At 35.5% G+C, this 8,093-nt stretch overlaps 1 non-coding gene across 1 annotated transcript; it reads right to left on the reverse strand.

Annotated features, from left to right (window-relative positions):
• Positions 1 to 413: 413 nt before the first annotated feature.
• On the reverse strand, positions 414 to 525 carry LOC122117393. The gene has a single exon (XR_006149142.1). It is a non-coding gene; the product is annotated as a U6 spliceosomal RNA (small nuclear RNA).
• Between the last annotated feature and the right edge of the window lie 7,568 nt (positions 526 to 8,093).

Here is an 8,093-nt window from a genome sequence, read left to right on the forward strand (position 1 = left end):
TTTGCAACTGTGTTAAGTACCTAGTCTGTCATCACAATATTATGCACTTGAAGGTTACTTTGCTTATCCAACTTCAAATCTTCAAAGAGTTGAGTGATTTTCTTAAGAACTTAGCATAAGTTTTGCTTTGTCAGAGTGAAGAGCATGGGATATTATAATGTCCTACTATCATTTTGTTTGATTAGTTTTTATGTTTGCGTGTGTTTTTTATATCTAGTAAATCTAGTAATGTTGTTTAGGTGCCCAGATATTTGGTGCATAAATCTTACTGATTGTTATGTGTTCATGATGGAAATTCCTTTTACTAATATGAAATGGTATCCCTTGTCTTTTCTGATTAGCTAAACCTGCTTGATTTCTTGTCCTAGTTGATTGGTAGACATATGAAATATTACCCTAGCCAATGTTTTTATAAAAAAATGTAACATTTCACACAAAAAAATTTGCATGTCTTTCTTGCTCTGGAGCTGTACTAAACTTCTCTATATCATTCCAGTTTTTGTGTATGCACTGCTGAAGACAGACATGAGTACTGGACTTTCTAATGTTAACATCATTTCTCTTGGATATATTATATATCTTTATTATATATTTAAGAATATATATCTTTTAGATATATTAAAAGATAATTATCTTTTAAATATAAGGAGAAAAAAGAAACCAATCATCTTAAAACAAATTAGTTGCCATTTTAATAGTAAGTTATACATTTGTTTTTCCATGGAAATATTACATACAAGGAATGAGGATTCACATTTAAAGTAAGAACACAAGGGAAATTTTATCTGTTACTAAAGGTTTAATGCATGACAGTGTGGTTGTAGTCCAAAGTGGTATTACTTATCTCAGGACATCTTTTCCTATAAGCATGTATTCTTTTCCCTGGAAAAATTATAAATTTTCAGTTAAAATGATCTTCTAATCAGTGAGAGGTGTTTAGAAATGCCAAATAAAAATGATAATATTTCTGACCTACCTGCCTTCAGAGGGCTCTGTGAGAATTGATATAAAAATGTCTTTGAAGTTTTTTGAACTTTCTGGAAGAAAGATGCAATGTAAGTACAGTTAGGTCTTTCGAAATCTGATTTCAATGGCCTATAGGATAAGTTTAGTGCTATGGCTTTGAAGTTTGAAAAGGTATAGTCATCTTCTCATTTGTGAGTATAGAGTTGAAGCCTACACATAGAGTTTTATTTGGCATCATTCCCTATAATATCTCTAATGTTTTAAGCAAATTCAAGCATTGACTCAATGAGCATTCAGCATTGATTTTATAGTTCTGAGCACTGACAAATTCTTTTTTTTTTTTTGGTCTGTCGTGGGGCTTGAACTCTGGCCTGGGCGCTGTCCCTCAGCTCTTCATCTCAAGGCGAGCGCTCTACCGCTTGAGCCACAGCGCCACTTACAGTATTCTAGTGTTTTATTGGAGATAAGAGTCTCAGGGAGTTTCCTGCCCCGGCTGGCTTTGAACCGAGATCCTCAGCTCTCAGCCTCCTGAGTAGCTAGGATTACAGGCATGAGCCACCGACACCCAGCTAGCACTGAACGAATTCTGAGCACTTTAACTGAATAGGAATGCTGTCACAAAATGCCACAGACTAGGTAACTTAAACAGAAATTCAGTTTCTCAAAGGACAGTAAATTGGAAGTCTGAGATAAAAGATTAAGGAGGCTTAGTTGTTTCTCTTCCTTCTCCTTCGCCCCATCCTCCTTCTCCCCCTTGTCCTCCTCGTCCTCCCCCTCCTCCTCTCCCCCTACCTCTATCTGAGCTTGCTAGGCTTGTGCACTACCACTTGAGGCGTGCCCCTATCCCTAAACTTGGCTTCTTCTGAGGTCGCCCCCCCACCCCTTGGCTTGTTGATGATCATCTTTTCCTTATGTCTTCGTGTAATCTCCCTTTCTACCTCTGTATATCCTAATTTTCTTTTCTTATAAGAACAAAAGCTATTAGTGGATGAAGGATCATTAAAAATTACCTCATTTTAACTTAATTACCTCTTTAAAAAAAAGATCCTATGGCCAAATATAGATTTTTTCTGAGATAATGAAAGTTCTAACTTCAACATGTCAATTTGTGAGGTACCCATATTTGGGGTTGTACCTAGTAAAGAAATGACCCAAATTTAGAGCCTCATCCCCCTTTCCAGTACTTTTAGAATAGCATGCAACCTTTATACAACCCACACGACCCTTGCACTTGGGTTTTGATGATGTAACATTTTCCCTTCTATTCCCTTTTCCGGCTTTCAAACACACCTAGGTCCCCCCCACTTTGGTTCTTTGCATTTGCCTCTAAGTGTGTTATGTTCTATTCTAAGCTCTTTAAGTCATTATCCCTGAGGTCTTTGCTTAATTTTATTTGTACAAACCCCAGCACCTTTGGTAACATTATGTAAATTAGCTAGCTATATTCCTTACCTTGTTTGGTTTACTTTTTGAATAATTTATGAGGAGAAAAAAAAACTAGACATTGATGTTTGATAACTGATATACTCCCATCTAGGCCTCTGTGAATTATTAGCTGATTTCACTCCTATCCCAAAGCCTTATTGTTCTGTTGGAAATAAAACAAAAACAAAAAAAAAAACCTTCACAGGACGTTCTCATCAGCAAGATTACTTAAAGGCCCATAGGTAATAACTGCACCCTTCTCTTACAAAATGAGTAACGATTTCTTTATTTTTAACCAGTACATCAGTCTAATTTTCATATTTTCCTCATATACTTGTTCTAAAGGTAAATTTATTGGACAATGACCTTGTCTGTAATAATACTCACCCAAGAACATACTTCTGTCTCTTCATCTCTTCCCAACATGCCCGAAGAGCACTAATTCCACAAGATTTTTTTCTCTAACACTGTCTCACTGAGATACAGCACAAAACTCTAAGCTGTGAGTTCTCTCTTATCAAATACAAAACATGACTTGCTCACCTGTTATATGATCCAGATCCAGCCTTGCTTCTTGTCTGTCTCCTCTAGGAAAGAGTAGACTACAAGAGGAGAAAGTCTGAGCTTTATCGCTTCATGATTGCCTAGGACTCTCACAGTTCCAAATATCTGGTTCAGAGCAAGCCCTCAGTTAACATTTAATAAATGGATTAAGAATCAATTCCAGAATATTTATTTTATTCTGTATATATTTTATTCAAATATTATTTTATATTACATTTTATGTATTTTCAAAGACTCCCTTTTAAAATTCCCTAGGACTTCCTGCAAATCTTATGTAGTCAGTGGTACATGTGAAAGTTTATTCCTGATATTGGGGCAGAACTCATTCTAGAGGAAAGACAATAAATATTATTAAGTGAGGAAACAAAAAGTGGGTTTTGGTACACACTAATAAAGTGAGCAAATAACTTGTTTAAAAAACACACTAGATTTTTAATCTTAGCTACTCAGGAAGCTGAGATCTGTGGATCACCGTTCAAAGCCAGCCAAGGCAGGAAAATCAGTGAGACTCATATTTCCAATAAACTACTAGAAAACCGGAAGTGGTGTTGTGGCTCAAGTGGTAGAATTCTCTCCTTGAGCTGAAGAGCTGAGGGATAGTGCTCAAATCCAGAGTCAAACCTCACAACTGACCGCCCCCCCCCAAAAAAAGGAAAGAAATAGACTAGATTTAGTATGGCCTTGTTTATGATCCTTTGGGTAAATGCCTAAAAGTAGTATTGCTGGGCATTACTGCAGCATTATTCACCATAGCTAAGATGTGGAACCAACCCAGATGCCCCTCAGTAGATGAATGGAATTCTATGCCTCTATCAGAAAGAATGACACCACTTCATTTGTTAGGAAATGGAAAGACTTGGAAAAAATTATATTAAGTGAAGCAAGACAAACTCAAAGAAACATAGGTCCCATGGTTTCCCTTATCTGCAATAACTAGTATACGTCTAGGACAAGCAGAAGAGGTCAAAAACTATGTACTTATGACCATACAAACCGGATACTAAATGAAATGAACCCCAAGATAGGGACACAAGAGGTTTTATCTTTGTTGTTGTTCTTTTTAGTGCACTTATAATGCAGTATGTGATTTTTTTGTTTCTTTGTATGTTCCTCCCTCATGGTACAACCCCTGTTGTCACTGTATTTGATTCCGGTGTCCTGCATCTTCTATGTACACTTTTCTAATTTGGGGAAGGGAAAGGAAATAACATAATGTTGAAATAAGGATACATGATGACCCTTTGTAATAATGAGATGTACAAGACACTATGTTGAAAACTAACTTGAGAACTTTGCAGGGGAGGGAAAGGATGAGGGGCAGGGGAAGTTGGGGAGGTGAGGAGGGAAGGGATGGTAGGGGAAAAACAAAGGAGGGTATAACAATGCTGGATAGGAAATGGGCTCATTACCTAGCTCATGTTACTGTAACCCCCTCTGTACAGCATCTTTACAATAATATATATATATACATATACATATATATATATGTATATGTATATATATATATATATATGGGGTAAAAAGACAAATACATTAGATGCAGGGCACTGGAATCAAATACAATGAAAACAGGGCTTATACCATGGGGGAAGAACATATAAAGGAAACAAAAAAAATCACATAGTGCATTATAAATATATTAAAAACAAGAGCCAGAAAGATAAAACCATTGTATGGTTCAATTCATTTAACATCATCTTATATGGTCATATGTAGATAGCTTTTGACCTTTCCTGGTTGTCCTAGACATATACTAGTTATTGCAAATAAGGGAAACCATGGGACCTATGTTTCTTTGGGCCTGGCTTACTTCACTTAATATAATTTTTTCCAAGTCTTTCCATTTCCTAACAAATGGGGCAATGTCATTCTTTCTGATGGAGGCACAGAATTCCATTGTGTATATATACCACATTTTCTTGATCCATTCATCTACTGAGGGGCATCTGGGTTGGTTCCGTATCTTAGCTATGGTAAATAATGCTGCAATAAGCATAGTTGTGCTGTTAGCTTTAGTATGGTCTTTTTTGTGATCATTTGGATAAATGCCCAAAAGTGGGACTGTTGTGTCATAGGGGAGCTCTATGTGGAGTCTTTTGAGGAACCTCCATACCTCTATGATGAAAACTTGAAAAACCTGAAAAAGGAAATCAAAACAGAACTTAGAAAGTAGAAAAAGCTTCCCATGCCCCTGGATTGAAAGGATCAACATCGTGAAAATGGCAATACTTTCCAAGGCTATCTACAAATTCAATGCAATACCTACCAATATTCCAACCTCATTCTTCAAGGAAATAGCAGAAGCAATCCAAACATTGATATGGAACAATTAAATACCCTGAATAGCAAAAATGATTCTTAACAGAAAGAACACTGCTGGAAGAATATCAATACCAATTTAAAACTCTACTACAAAGCCATAGTAATCAAAACAGCTTGGTCCTGGAAAAAAAAACAGACCTCAGGACCAATGGAATAGAACTGAAAACCCAGAAATGAACCCACAGACCTGTAGCTATCTATTCTTCGATAAGGGAATTAAAAATTAGAATGGATGAAAGACAGCTTCCTGTCTTTTGGTGCTGGCAAAACTGGTTAATCACTTGTAGAAAACTAAAGCTAGATCCTTATATGTCACCCTGCACCAGAATCAACTCCAAATGGATCAAAGACCTCAGAGTCAAAGCAGACACTGAAAACATTACAGGATGGAACAGGAGAAACCCTAGGTCTCCTTGGCACAGGCCGAAATTTTCTTAATAGAGACCCAGAAACACAACAAATAAATTACAATTTTTAATTTAATAAATCTACTATGTTGATGTTTTGAGGATAGTCCTTGGAAAAGAGATATTCTTCATTCTATAATTAATGTAAATTACACACAAACTAAATACTATCAAACTCAATAGTAAAGAAAAATCTTGCTCATGGTTGTTTTTTTTTTTTAATCTAGACCAGCATAAAGCATCAATTTACATTTTTACATGAAATAATAATGTGTAACTATATTTTTTACAATTCCACATAATCCTACTGTTTAGCTTAATGATAATGAAATAAAAATAATAATAAAATCTCTGATGACAAAATTTACCGATGTATAATTTTATTTAAATAACTTCTGAAGTAGCAAATAATGTCATAGGTTTGATAAGAATGAACCTGACTGACAGTGTTTGCTCAGAATCTGTCACTTTTCTTTTAAATTATGAAATAAACATTCAATAAAATATTGCACTAATAAAACAATGAAAATTTACAAGGAATATCTCTTTCCTAGTGTTTTTGTCTAATTGTTTCATTTCTAATGATGTCAAGTGAAAGTTTAATGCTCCCGTTCCATGGTGTATTTGGGGACTTTGTCATTCATGACTGGTGGTTTCCCATATGAGTTATACCTCAAATTCCACCATTAAATCTTTAAAGGTATAAGCTACAGCATTTAAATGTCCCTTAGAATATAAAATGCATTCTTTCTATCATAGGTACAGCTTTGTCTATTATTCCAAAGAGTGATTACATCATTTATTTTGATAGGCATTACCAAATTATCTACCAGAAAGTAAATTCATAGGTATCCAAATTCTTGGAAATTGTTTCTTAGTATGAATTACTATAAGAATAATTACAGGGTTATCTTCTTTTAATGTTTATGCTTCCATTTTATAAGGATTCAATTGTGGCAAAATAACATTTTTATCTTAAAAATATCTGCAATTTGCCAGGCACTAGTAGCTCAAGCTTGTTATCCTAGCTACTTAGGAAGCGAAGATCTAAGGATCATGGTTTGAAGTCAGCTCCTGCAAGAAAGTCCATGAGACTGTAGAAATGGAGCTATGGCTCAAGTGGCTTACTGCTAGCTTTGAACAAAAAAGCTTCCAGACAGTTCACGGGTCCTAAATTCAAGCCTCATGAACCAACCAAACCAAACCAACAAACAAAAATCCCTGCAATTCAAATAAGTTCTGATAGATTTATCTACTTTTTGCTTTTTTTCCATTAGTTCTAGTTCAAAGACATGTTTGGATTACAAGACTGATGGTTTATGCCTGTAATCACAGCTATTTTGGAGGTGCAGATTAGAAGGATATGGTTTGAGGTCAGCACAAACAAAATTTAGGGAGACTGTACTCTGAGGTAACTGGGCAGGTGGCAAGCACTTGTCATCCTTGCTACAGGGGAAGCATAGGTAGGATTATGGTTGCTAGTCTCTTCTGGCCTAAGAATACTCATGACTCTTTCTTCACATTAAGTAAAACAAAAGTGTTAGGAGAGTGGCTAAGTGGTAGTGTGACTGCCAAACTAGTTCAAGACACTGAGTTCAACCCCAGTACCACTGAAACAACAAAACAAATACATAGTTGGGTGCTGGTGGCTTACTCCCGTAATCCTAGCTAATCAAGAGGCTGAGATCTGAGGATTGTGGTTTGAAGCCAGTACTGACAGGAAAGTCTGTGAGACTCTCATCTCCAATTAACCCTCAGAAAACCGAAAGTGGTGCTGTGGCTGTAGCTCAGGGATAGTGCGCAGGTCCTGAGTTCAAGAACCCCCCCCCCCGCAAAAAAAATTAGTGAATAAATTCCAGTTCACTTGAAGTCAACTTTATATTCTCTGTCATGTTTCAGAGATACATATGTGAGTTCAAATTCTAAAAATGAAAACATAATCTCCTACAGATATAGTTGTCTATATTGTATCACCATTTCATAATTTTCCAGAATATAATTTTTACCAAAAAAATATAAAGAAATTTGTTAACTATGTTTTCCTTCATCTAACAGTTTATGAAGAAACTATTTGACAGTGATGGAAGAACTCAAGTTCTCTGCATAAGCTGACTCATTCAAAGTTCTAAAGCTTCCACTTATGTCACCAACTGATATATTATGGTTTAGATATTTCATGTTTTCAGGGGAAAAAGCTCAGAATATTTTGAACTTTATTATAGACATAACTGAAAATCGCAATATCAACTATGCTTCCTATATAGTTTCAGCAAAAAGTACTTTTGGAAGTTCGAACAAAAGTAAAAAAATGGTAGACTTCTGGTTTCGAAGTACTATGTAATTACATATAATAAACTTTTATATTGACATGCATAATTATTGTCTTACCTCTGAGTCTAACATCTTGTT

The sequence above is a fragment of the Dipodomys spectabilis genome, unplaced genomic scaffold, assembly GCF_019054845.1.
Source record: "Dipodomys spectabilis isolate Male_0828 unplaced genomic scaffold, ASM1905484v1 ptg000140l, whole genome shotgun sequence".
NCBI classification, from domain to species: domain Eukaryota; kingdom Metazoa; phylum Chordata; class Mammalia; order Rodentia; family Heteromyidae; genus Dipodomys; species Dipodomys spectabilis.